At 39.1% G+C, this 12,785-nt stretch overlaps 1 non-coding gene across 1 annotated transcript; it reads left to right on the top strand.

Moving 5' to 3' along the window:
* Positions 1 to 652: 652 nt before the first annotated feature.
* Positions 653 to 741, top strand: LOC113608163 (small nucleolar RNA SNORD88). The gene has a single exon (XR_003428233.1). It is a non-coding gene; the product is annotated as a small nucleolar RNA SNORD88 (small nucleolar RNA).
* Positions 742 to 12,785: the final 12,044 nt, after the last annotated feature.

The raw sequence follows: 12,785 nt of genomic DNA, 5'->3' as shown, positions 1-12,785 counted from the left end.
ATTTATTGAGCACTTACTGTGTGCCAGCAAATAAAACACAAAGATCCCTGCTCTTGTGGCGCTTATGTTCTAGTCGGGGAGACAGATAATAAATAATAAATAGGTATATAGTATGTCAGAAAGTGATTAGTGCTGTGGCAAAAAGAAAAAATATGGTAAGGGTGATTGAGAATGCTGGAGCAGGCTGTGGTGATGGGGAAGAATGGTGAAGCGGCAGGAAAGATTGCAATTTTAAAGGGGCTGGTCAGGGTGAGCCTTATTAAGATGAGACTTAAGCAGACTTGAAGGAAGTAAGGGGGTTGGCCGTTTGGGTATCCAGTAGTGAGTCTTGTAGGCAGAGAGGATAGCCAGTACAAGGTCCCTAAGGTAGGGGTATGCCTGGTATATTCAAGGCATAGCTGGGGCCCACTGTGGCTGGAGCAGAGGAGTGAAAGAAAGAGGAATAGGAGATGAGATTGGAGATAATAGAGGCCAGATTACATAGGGCCTTGTAGGCATTGTTAGGACTTTGGTTTTTACTCTGAGTGAATTAGGGAACATATGCAGGCATTTGAACAGAGGAATGGTATGGTTTGATGTAGATTTTTACAGGATCACTTTGGCTGCTGTATTGAGAATAGACTGTAGAGGTTGTAAGGATTAAAGTGGGAAACCACTCTCATGATGTCCAGCACTGGACTCCGATCACCCCTGAGGATGAAGTGCCTGCCGGACTTTGACACCTGGCGGTCTGAGGCGCCCTGGTTAAAAATAATAATAATACAGTGAGAATACAGCCAGGGTGCTTGCAGTAATCTTGGTGAGCAATGATATAGCTCAGATCAGAGCAATGTCAGTGGAGATGGTGGGATGCTAGACACACAGTATTTTAAAGGTAGAGCCAATCTGATTTCCTGCCTCCCACGTGGGGAGTGAGAGAGAAAGAGAGTAAATAGTGACTCCAAAGTTAAATGAAAAGCTTTTCAAAAATTGTCTATAGAAGGAAAGAAGAAACAGATTGTAAGGCAGCCAGGGATGGAAGGTAGACTTTTAGAATTTATCTTATTTTGTAAATTTGACATTGGAATCATGTAAATGGTTTACATAAGTATAAAACAAAATTAAATCAAAATGACCAATCTGATAAATAACCTGTCCCAGAATATATTTTTAAAAATCTACAAATCAATAAAAAAAGACAACCCAATTATAAAGTGGCCAAGCAATTTGAATGGGTTTTCACTAGAGATGATATACAAATGACCAATAAGTACATGAAAAAGTGTTTAACATCATTAGTCCTAAGGAAATGCAAATTAAAATCCCAGTGGGGAGTCCCCTGGTGGCCTAGTAGTTAGGATTTTGGGCTTTCATTTCCATGGCCAGGGTTCAGTCCCTGATCAGGGAACTGAGATCCCACAAGCCACGTGGCACAACCAAAAAATAATAATGATAAAAAATAAAACCACAGTGTAACATCACTTATCCATAAAATGGCAAAAGTTAAAAGACCAATAACGCCGAATGTGAGCAAGGATGTGGAACAACCAAGACTCTTATATACTGCTAATAGTAGTGTAAAACGTTATAATGACTTTATCAAAGTATTTGGAAGTTTCTTATAAAACTAAACATCTACACTATGACCTAGAAATTCCATTCCTAGGCATTTACCCGAGAAAAATCAACACACGTATATCCACAAAGAGATTTGCGATAGTTGTTCATAGCAACTTTATTCATAATTGCCAAAACCTGGAAACAACCCATCCATCAGTAGGAAAATGGATAAACAAATTGTGTTACCTTCATGCAATAGAATACTACTCAGCTATAGAAAGAAACTACAAATATACACAGCATATATGAAAAATAAAAAACATTATGCTGAAATAAAAGAAACAAAACACAAAAGAATATTTTTTGGTCTCCTGAGAAATAGATACCAAGACGTGATTAGGTGTGCAAGAGATTTATTGGGGGAGTATATTGGTTATCTATTGCTTTGAAGCAAATTACTCCAACATTTAGCAGCCTAAAATAACAAACATTTATTATGTCACATAGTTTCTAAGGATCTGAAACCCAGGAGCAAATTAGGTGGGTGTTTTTTTTTTGTTGTTTTGCTGTACGCGGGCCTCTCACGTTGTGGCCTCTCCCGCCGCGGAGCACAGGCTCCCGACGCGCAGGCTCAGCGGCCACGGCTCACGGGCCCAGCCGCGCCGCGGCATGTGGGATCTTCCCGGACCGGGGCACGAACCCGTGTCCCCTGCATCGGCAGGCAGACCCTCAACCACTGCGCCACCAGGGAAGCCCAGGTGGGTGGTTTTGACTGAGGATTTCCCGTGAAGTTACAGTCATGATGTCAGTTGGGGTTATGGTAATCTGAAGGCTTGAGGCTGAGGCTATATGATCTGCTTCCAAGATGGCTCATTCACATGGCTGTTGGCAGGAAACCTCAACTCCTCACTTTGTAGGACTCTCCATAGGTCTGCTTGAGTATCCTCATGACAGCTGGCTTCTCCCAGAGCAAGTGAACCAAGAAAATAAGGAGGGAGCTATAATGCCTCTTTATGACATAGCGTTGGAAGTTTGGCATCATCACTTCTGCCTTGTTTTATTTATTAGAAGCAAGTCACTGAGTCTAATCCACTCTCAAGAGGAAGGAAATTGGCTCTACCTTTTGAAGGGAGTGTCACTGAATTTGTGGATATATTTTAAACCACCACAGAGAGAGATCAAGGGAAGGCAGAGAGAGCTTCAGACCAAGATACAGGTCTGACATGTGTGGAAAAGAGAGAGGAAAGGAATGAGGATTGGAAAGGAAGAGTCTTATCCTACAGCGTAGGTCCCAAAAAGGTTTGGCCAGGCAGATGCAGAATCTTCAAGTCAAAGGACCTGTTGGAAGAATCCTTTTTATCACAGGATTGGGCCTGCCTTTGTAGCCCTGTTGTTCTCTGGCATTGGCTGGGATTAGCCTATGGAAGTGTGGCTTTGGTGCAAACATGGGAGTAGGTCCAGAGGGGCAGCAGGTGTGGTCACTAACCAAATATACTCTCTGAAAGAAGATTTCAGTGATGCGTATTCATGATCACCACAAGTGCATACTGCATGAATAAGTTTATGTGAAATTCTATATAGAATGGGCAAAACGTACCTACAGTGATAGAAAGCAAATAAGTGGTTACTAGGGCTGGGGAGGGGATGGGAATTGATTGCAAAGGGGTACAAGGGAATTTGGGGTGATGAAAATGTGCTGTACTTGATTATGGTAGTGGTTACACACATATATACATTGTGGAGTTCATCAAACTCTATACTTAAAACAGGCACATTTTATTGTACATAAATGATGTATAAAGTTTACTGAAAAACACGATGAACTACCACTTCACATTAACAATACCAAATGTTAGTGAGGATGTGCAGCACCTGAAACTCTCATATGTTGTTAGTGGGAGTATAAAATTATACAACCATTTTGGAAAACCGTTTGTCAGTTTCTTATAAAGTTAAACAAATACTTATCCTATGACCCAGCAGTTCTACCCCTGCATATCAGCCCAAGAGAAATGAAAACGTATGTTCACAAAAAGACTTATTTATGAATATTCATAGGAGCTTTATTTATAATGGTCCAAAACAACCCAAATATCCATCAATAGGTGAATTGATAAATTGTGGAACATGTATACAAAAGAATACTACTGAGCTGATACATGCACCAACATGGATGAATCTCAGAAATGTTGTATTGCGCAAAGAAGATGGAAACAAAAGACTACATACTGCATGATTCCATTTATATAAAATTGTTGAGCAGCAAAACTAATATATAGTGATAGAAATAAGAATATAGTTGCCATGAAAAACTCTCTGGAGTGAGGAAAATGTTTTATATCTTGACTGGTATATAAGTTTAAGAGGTGTTTATATTTATCAAAACTCATCAAATTATACAAATGGGCTGTGCATTTCACTGTATTTAAATTTTACCTCAATTAAAAAAATCAAAATGAAGAAAGCAGTCACTAAAAATAAAAATCTAAGTGAAATAAATTAACCTGTTTATTGGTAGAATTCTTTCAAATGACTTTAAAATATAATAGTTTAACTGTATATTATTTTCAAAAAATTTTATTGTGATAAAATACACATATGGGACTTCCCTGGCAGCACAGTGGTTAAGACTCCCAGTGCAGGGGGCCTGGTTTTGATCCCTGGCCAGGGTACTAGATCCCACATGCATGCCACAACTAAGAGTTCGCATGCCACAACTAAGGAGCCTGCATGCCGCAACTAAGACTCGGCACAACCAAATAAATAAATAAATAATAAAATAAAATACACATAAAATTGACCATTTCAACCATTTTAAAGTGTACAGTTTAGTGATATTAAATATGTTCATAATGTTGTGGAACCGTAACCACCATCCATCTCCATACCCTCCTCCACCTTTTTTTTTTTTCTTTTTGCGGTACGCGGGCCTCTCACTGTTGTGGCCTCTCCCGTTGCGGAGCACAGGCTCCGGACGCGCAGGCTCAGCGGCCATGGCTCACAGGCGCCGCTGCTCCGCGGCCTGTGGGATCTTCCCGGACCGGGGCATGAACCCGTATCCCCTGCATCGGCAGGCGGACTCTCAACCACTGCGCCACCAGGGAAGCCCTGTAGCATACTTCTTAATCGTACATTTTTATGGGATATACCCAAAGGAAAGAAATGAACTGCAAAAAATGTTAAACTGTTTTCATTCGCCATCTTGTTAGTAATATTGGGTTTTTTCAGAAATGGTTTTATATATGTAATAGAATAAAGAAAATAAATAAATCGTGCTAATGTTATCAGGAACCAAGATGTTGATTATACTAGAAAGAGATACAAATATAAAATCAAGAAAGTTGGATAAAATCCCTGAAATCCTACATTTAGTTAGAAAAAGGCAAACAGTGACCAACTCAGTAGCAACAAGCATCCAACCATCCAAATTGTGGTCTTTAAATGCCATTTACTACTAAATGAACTAAGACTTCTTAGAGAAACATCTGATTCTAGATCTGAGTCAGGAAATAAACAAGATGAACCTGGAACATCTTGTTATATCAGAAACATCTGATTCTAGATCTGAGGCAGGAAATAAACAAGATGAACCTGGAACATCTTGTTATATCAGAAAGCAAGGAAGCTATCCAAGACTACTGGAATCATGTCAAGAGAAATCTGGGGCTAATCTGAAAGGACTTCCACAGCTCAAAGATGGGACAATATGCTTTTTTCTTTTTTTAAAATGTACTTGGGTCCTCTTTATTTTATTTATTTATTTATTTTTAGCTGCGTTGGGTCTTCTTTGCTGCGCATGGGCTTTCTCTAGCTGCGGCAAGCAGGGGATACTCTTCATTGCAGTGCGTGGGCTTCTCATTGCGGTGGCTTCTCTTGTTGTGGAGCACGGAGCATGGAGCACAGGCTCTAGGTGCATGGGCTCCAGTAGTTGAAGCATGCAGGCTCAGCAGTTGCAGCCCACAGGCCCTAGAGCACACCAGTTTCAGTAGTTGTGGCTCGCAGGCTTAGTTGCTCCACGGCATGTGGGAATCTTCCTGGATCAGGGATCGAACGCATGTCCCCTGCATTGGCAGGTGGATTCTTAGCCACTGTGCCACCAGGGAAGTCCCAAGGGACAATATGCATTTCAAAATGAAGAATAATTGCAGTGGGTTGAAGCACACCAAATGTGTTAAAACCCATAGTTCATAGTGATACTAAAAACAAAAATCTCATAAGTCATCCAGTATGCTGGAGAATTCCATTATTTAGAGAACTATTCTCTATTACATGAGAACCTCAACTCATTATTTTGAAAACTAGTAAATCAAAGGAAAGAATCAAACATTTATCCTGCCATTCCTTAGGTAATCAAATATTTGATGAAGGGAAAGTTCTTATTTATAGAAGAATTCCAGCTAATGAATAAAGATAGTGTTCTAAAATTAGAATATCACTTTTTTACAGCCCCTCATGAAATAATGCAGCTAGATAACGATTACCAGTGACTGCTAAGCTGTCAGGTAAAAAGATGGTAATATTTGAACCTATTAATCAATTGTAACAGAACAAAAATACATTAAACCAGATGTTATATGCCTGCTGATGAGATGCAATAAGAAGTTTATATCAGTTATTCTTGCCAAAAAAAGGAACATAAATCTGAACAAGTATACCTATCTGTTCATTTATAAAAAATAAAAAAGAAAATACTTTATTTATTTATTTTTATTTTATTTATTTATTTATTTTTGGCTGCATTGGGTCTTCCTTGCTGCGCGTGGGCTTTCTCCAGTTGGGGCGAGCAGGGGCTACTCTTCGTTGCGGTGCGTGGGGCTTCTCCTTGCGGTGGCTTCTCTTGTTGCGGAATATGGGCTCTAGGGCACGCGGGCTTCAGCAGCTGTGGCGCGCAGGCTCAGTTGCTCCGCGGCATGTGGGATCCTCGTAGACCAGGGATCAAACCCATGTCCCCTGCACTGGCAGGCAGATTCTTACCCACTGTGCCACCAGGGAAGTCCGGAAAATACTTTAAATACTTTTTCTGATTGCACAACAGGGATGCAATCAGAAAAATCCACGAAGTTGGAAATTTTACAGAACAAATGATGTGATTTCATCAACAAATAAATAAATTGCAGGAAATAAAAAAGAGGAAGACTTGCAGATTAAAAGAGGCCTAAGGTAAGTATCATCCAAATGCAATGTGTAAACTTTGTTTGGAATTGTAAAAAAAAAAAAAAATTATGAGACAATTGCAGAAACTTGAACACTATATATTTGATAATATTAAAAAATTACTGTTAATTTTCCTTGGGTGTGTTAATGATATTATGTTTAAAAGATTCTCTATATTTAACACACATACAAGTATTTATGGATGAAATGATATGATGTCTGGGATTTTCTTACAAATAATCAGTTGGGGGGAAGTGGGTGGGCATATAGTTGAAACAAGATTGGGCATTTATTGCTGGAGAGGGTGTGGAGAAAAGGGAACCCTCCTACACTGTTGGTGGGAACGTAAAGTGGTGTAGCCACTATGAAAAACAGTATGGAGGTTCTTCAAAAAACTAAAAATAGAGTTGCCATATGGTCCTGCAATCCCACTTTTGGGCATATATCCAGACAAAAGTGTAATTTGAAAAGATGCATGCACCCCAATGTTCACTGCTGCAGTATTTACAATAGCCAAGACACAGAAGCAACCTAACTGTCCATCGGCAGATGAATGGATAAAGAAATTGTGGTACACACACACACACACACACACACACACACACACACACACACAATGGAATACTACTCAGCCATAAAAAAGAATGAAATAATGCCATTTGCAGCAACATAGATGGACCTAGAGGTTATTATATTAAGTGAAGTAAGTCAGATATAGAAAGACAAATACCATATTATATCACTTATATGTGGAATCTAAACTATGACACAAATTAACGTACCTAAGAAACAAAAACACACTCACAGACATAGAGAACAGACTTGTGGTTTCCAAAGGGAAGAGGGGAAGGGGGAAGGATAGATTGGGAGTTTAGGATTAGTAGGTGCAAACTATTGTATGTAGAACGGATAAACAACAAGGTCCTACTGTATAGCAGAGGGAACTATAGTTAATGTTCTGTGATTAAATCATAATGAAAAAGAATATGAAAAAGAATGTATGTATATGTATAGCTGAATCACTTCGCTGTACAATAGAAATTAACACCACATTGTAAATCAACTATACTTCAATAAAATAATTTTTATAAAAGATTGGGCATTTGTTGATAATTGTTGAAGTTGGATGATAAGTACATGGGTTATTTTTTCCTTTCTATTAAAAAAGAATGTCTCCAAGCTTTTTGTTATAAACAGCAGGAGGGATGAAGTTGCCATCAGCTGAGATGGGGAAGGCTGCAAGTGGAGCAGATTTGATAGAATGAGTTCAGTTTTAAACATGTCGAGTTTAAGATGTCAATTGGACATCCAAAGGGAGATATTGAATAGGCTGTTAGGTATATAAGTTCAGGATTTGGGAGAGAGGTCAGGGCTAGAGATATAAAGTTGGGAGTCATTGGCATATAAATGGTAGTTACAGCAATGAGACCGGATGAGATCAGAAATGAGTGAGACTAGACAGAGCTTAGAACACAGTAAATGCTCAATAATATTCATTATAACCACATGATTAAAATTCTTTCTTTTGATTTCTTCTTTGCACTCCTACAGCACTTTTATTGTATTTTGTATTATAGTTATTTGTATATCTCTTTTTGAAGAATATGGGCTACTTATTTGCAGAGCTTCCACCAATTTGGGCTTATCTGATGTTTCCTCATGATCAGATTCAGATTATGAATTTTGGGCAGGAATACAATTAAAGTGATGTTTCCTTCTCAGTGTATCATATCAAGTGACACGTGATGACGTTTTGTCCCATTACTAGTGATGTTAACTGGGATCACTTCATTAAGTTACCAGATTTTTTCACTGCAAATTTACTACTTTCTGTTTGTAATAATTCAGTACATTTTAGGGAGATAGTTTGAGACAATGTAAATACCCCCTTTTCCAGAACAGTACTAGTTTTAGTATCAATGATATTTATTTATTTTAAATCATCTTTATTGTAACCCATTAAAAAGTGAATGAAACCTAAATGTACAGATGTATGAATTATAAATACAGTAAGTCCCCTACAGATGAATGAGTTCCATTCCGAGAGTGTGTTTGTTAAGTCCAATTTGTTTGTAAGTCCAACAAAGTTATCCTAGGTACCCAACTAACACAATTGGCTATATAGTACTGTACTGTAATAGGGTTTTTAAAAAAAATATATTTATTTATTTATTTTTGGCTGAGTTGGGTCTTCGTTGCTGCGTGCGTGCTTTCTCTAGTTGCGGGGAGCAGGGCCCCCCTTTTTGCTGCGGTGCGCAGGCTTCTCATTGTGGTGGCCTCTCCTGATGTGGAGCACAGGCTCCAGGCTCACGGACTTCAATAGTTGTGGCGCAAGGGCTTAGTTGCTCCACAGCATGTGGGATCTTCCCAGTCCAGGGCTCAAACCCGTGTCCCCTGAATTGGCAGGCGGATTCCTAACCACTGTGCCACCAGGGAAGTCCTGTAATAGGTTTATAATACTTTTCACAGAAATAATACATAAAAAACAAACAAACAAAAAATAAAGAGAACATTTTTAATCTTACAGTATAGTACCTTGAAAAGTACAGTACACCAACTGCCAAATACGGACTGGCATCGAGTGAACAGGCAAGAAGAGTTACTGCCTAGTGGAGGGAGAGGAGGTGGAAGATGGTAGAGCTGAAGAATTGTCAGCAATAGGAGACGGAGGGCAAGCTGCAATTTCACTCGTGCATGACGTTGTTGGCACAGTTTCTGGTTCCTTGCTGGAACCAGATGCACATTCGCATCTTTGAAAGCTTGCAGCTTGAAGGTTCATATGTAGAAGACTTAACTGTAGTACACGTGTGTAGTGCCTCTAGTAAGAAAATAGAATTTCCAAGCACCCCACTTGGCTCCTAAAGAATTACAACCTCTTTATACCCTCTAAAATTAACCACTAGGCCTGACTTAAATATATTTATTTATTTATCATTTATTTATTTTGGCTGTGCCGGATCTTAGTTGTGGCACGCGAACTCTTGTGGCATGCATGTGGGATCTAGTTCCCCGACCAGGGATCGAACCTGGGCCCCCTGCATTGGGTGTGCCGAGTCTTACCCACTGGACCACCAGGGAAGTCCCTAGGCCTGACTTTTATTGAATCAGATAATTTCTTTATTATTTTTTTATGATTTAGGTATGCATCTTTATTAAAATTTAGTTTTGTCTCATTGAAAAACTTTTTTATTATAGTAAAATACACATAACATAAACTTTACCATTTTAAACATTTTGAAGTGTACAGTTCAGTGGCATTAAGTACATTCACACTGTTGTGCAGCCATCACCACCATCTCGCTCCAGAACTTTTACATCTTTCCAAACTGAAACTCTGTGCTTATTAAACAATAAGTCCGTATTCCTCCCTTCCTCCAGCCTTTGGAAACCACTGTTCTACTTTCTGTCCCTGTAGATTTGCCTATTCCAGGTATATAAATGGAATATAAATGGAATCATACAATATGTGTCCTTTTGTATCTGGCTTATTTCACTTAGCACGTTTTCAAGGTTCATCCATGTTGTAGCATGTTGGTAACACTCTTGATTCTTATTCTGTAGTACTGGCCTCCAGGAAATTAGGGATTGGAAAGAAAAACTGAGAGGGAGGACAAGAGCCAGGAACTCTGGAGTCATGAGATGAGAGTTTTATTTTATTTTTTAAATTTATTGTTTTTTAAATTTATTTATTTTTTATTGAGGTAACATTGGTTTACAACATAAGTTTCATGTGTACAACATTATATTTCTACCTCTGTGTACCCTACCGAGTGCTGACCACCAAAAGTTTAGTTTCCATCTGTCACCATACAGTTGACCCCCTTAGCCACTTTGTCTTTACCCAACTCCTTCCCCTTTGGTAACCCCTACTCTGTTCTCTTTATCTATGTGTTTGTTTTTGTTTGGCTTGTTCATTTATTTTTTTTTTGTTTGTTTGTTCCTGTGGTATATGTCTCTCTCCATCTGACTTCACTTAGCATAATACCCTCAAGGTCCATCCATGTTGTCACAAACGGCAAGATTTCATTTTTTTTTTAATGGTTGAGTAGTATTCATATATATATATATATATATATATATATATCTATATATCAGTCACATCTTATTTTCATCCATTCATCTGTTCATGGGCACTTAGCTTGTTTACAGGATGAGAATTTTAAAGAGGAGGGAATCAGCAACACTATCAAACATGATAGAGGTCAAAGCTAATAAGATAACTTGACAAGAAATTTTCAGAATCAGTTATTAACAAACATTTTTAGAGTAACTGCTTTGTTCTAGGCACTAGATTTATGGAGGTTAAAGCTAGATTGCAAAGGATTATGGAGTTACTGGTATGGAGAAAGCAGAATTTGGAGGGCAACGACAAAAGAAAGGCCTGGAGCTTGATAAAGAAGTGGAGTGGAGGGGAGATGCTACTAGGATGTGGAGATTTGAATACTTCTATAAGGGGAGGGAATGAGCCAGAGAAGGTAAAATGGCAGGCCCCATCAGTATTCAGATAGACAAGGATTCCATTTTGTTCCCCCCTCATACCACAACCTTCTGTTTCTACCTCTCTCTTTCCAGGTAAGCAGCTTCTGGTGGAGTTGAGCTCTTTGGATTAAACATTTGGAAAGGTAGAGTCACAATTGTGCTTGGTGTTGTGTGTTTGAGAGACTCGGGTTGATAAGAGGGCCTCCAGCTAACTGGTTGACTGGAAAATTAAGCAACCTTGAAGGGGTGGCAGTGTGCTGCCTTGGTGGGGTTCTGCTAATGTGCCTCCAGGGCCTTATCTATATTTTGGTGTGGCAAAGTTGGGGCTCTGGAAATGTTTGAAAAGTGGGTTAAACTGAACAAGGATGATAAACAAAATGTGATATATACCTACAAGGGAATATTATTCAGGCTTTAAAAGGTAGGAAATTCTAACACATGCTATTAAAATTACAACATGGATATACCTTGGGGATATTATGCTAAGTGAAATAAGCCAGACACAAAAGGACAAATATTGTATGAGTCCATTTGTGTGAGGTACCCAGAGTAGACAAATTCATGGAGACAGAAAGTAGAATGGTGGTTGCCAAGGGCTGGAGGGAGAGGGGAATGGGGAAATAAATGTTGAATGGGTACAGAGTTTTAGTTTGGGAGGATAAAAAGGTTCTGGAGATGGATGGTGGTGATGGTTGCATGTCAATGCACTTAATGCCGCTAAACTGCACATTTAAAATTGGTTAAAGCGGTAAATTTCATGTTATGTATATTTTACCACACTAAAAAAAAGCATGGCGGGGGGCTTCCCTGGTGGCGCAGTGGTTGAGAGTTCGCCTGCTGATGCAGGGGACACGGGTTTGTGCCCCGGTCCGGGAAGATCCCACATGCCGCGGAGCGGTTGAGCCCGTGAGCCATGGCCGCTGAGCCTGCGCGTCCGGAGCCTGTGCTCTGCAATGGAAGAGGCCACAACAGTGAGAGGCCCACATAGCGCAAAATAAAAAGAATCGGAGCCATGTGGCAAAATGTTAACAACATGTGAATCTAGGTGAAAAGGTTTATGAGAGATCATTATACTGTTTTTTTATTATACTATTTTTGTAACTTTTCTGTTGCTCTGAAATTTTTTTCAAAATAAAAAGTTTACTTAATATTAACAGGAGGACGTTCTGTAGAGGTAAGGTATAGACCAGTTAGGATTGCTTCCACTGCAGGGATTGCAGGTACCTAGTAAGCATATAAGCCTGGTGTTAAGAAGCTAATATAGTATCATAGGCAATTATTGACTACCTTAGGCAATTTATTTTCACATTTTAATCATGTCATCACCTTTTTGTTGACTTAACTTCTTCATAAGGATGTGGAATTGACTTTTCATTTTTCTCCTCTGTTTTCCTCATATTATTTTAATTATTATGAATTTCTAGAACACTAGGGACACCCATATTTAGTATTCAAATAAAAATACAAAAAGAACAAAAAAGTTTTGTATCAACTGTTTTGCCATTTCTTTGTCACTGTTCTCCTCCATCATGGATATATAAAACCTCTGCAGTTAGACAGACTGGGTGGGTTCTCACAGATTCTGAGACATCGTGCAAATTATGTCATCTCTC

This window comes from Aethalodelphis obliquidens, unplaced genomic scaffold (genome assembly GCF_003676395.1).
Source record: "Aethalodelphis obliquidens isolate GAN/ISIS:26980383/991018 unplaced genomic scaffold, ASM367639v1 scaffold51, whole genome shotgun sequence".
NCBI lineage: Eukaryota > Metazoa > Chordata > Mammalia > Artiodactyla > Delphinidae > Aethalodelphis > Aethalodelphis obliquidens.
The sequence above is the reverse complement of the archived record's forward strand: the minus strand, read 5'-3'. Positions and strand labels throughout refer to the sequence as shown.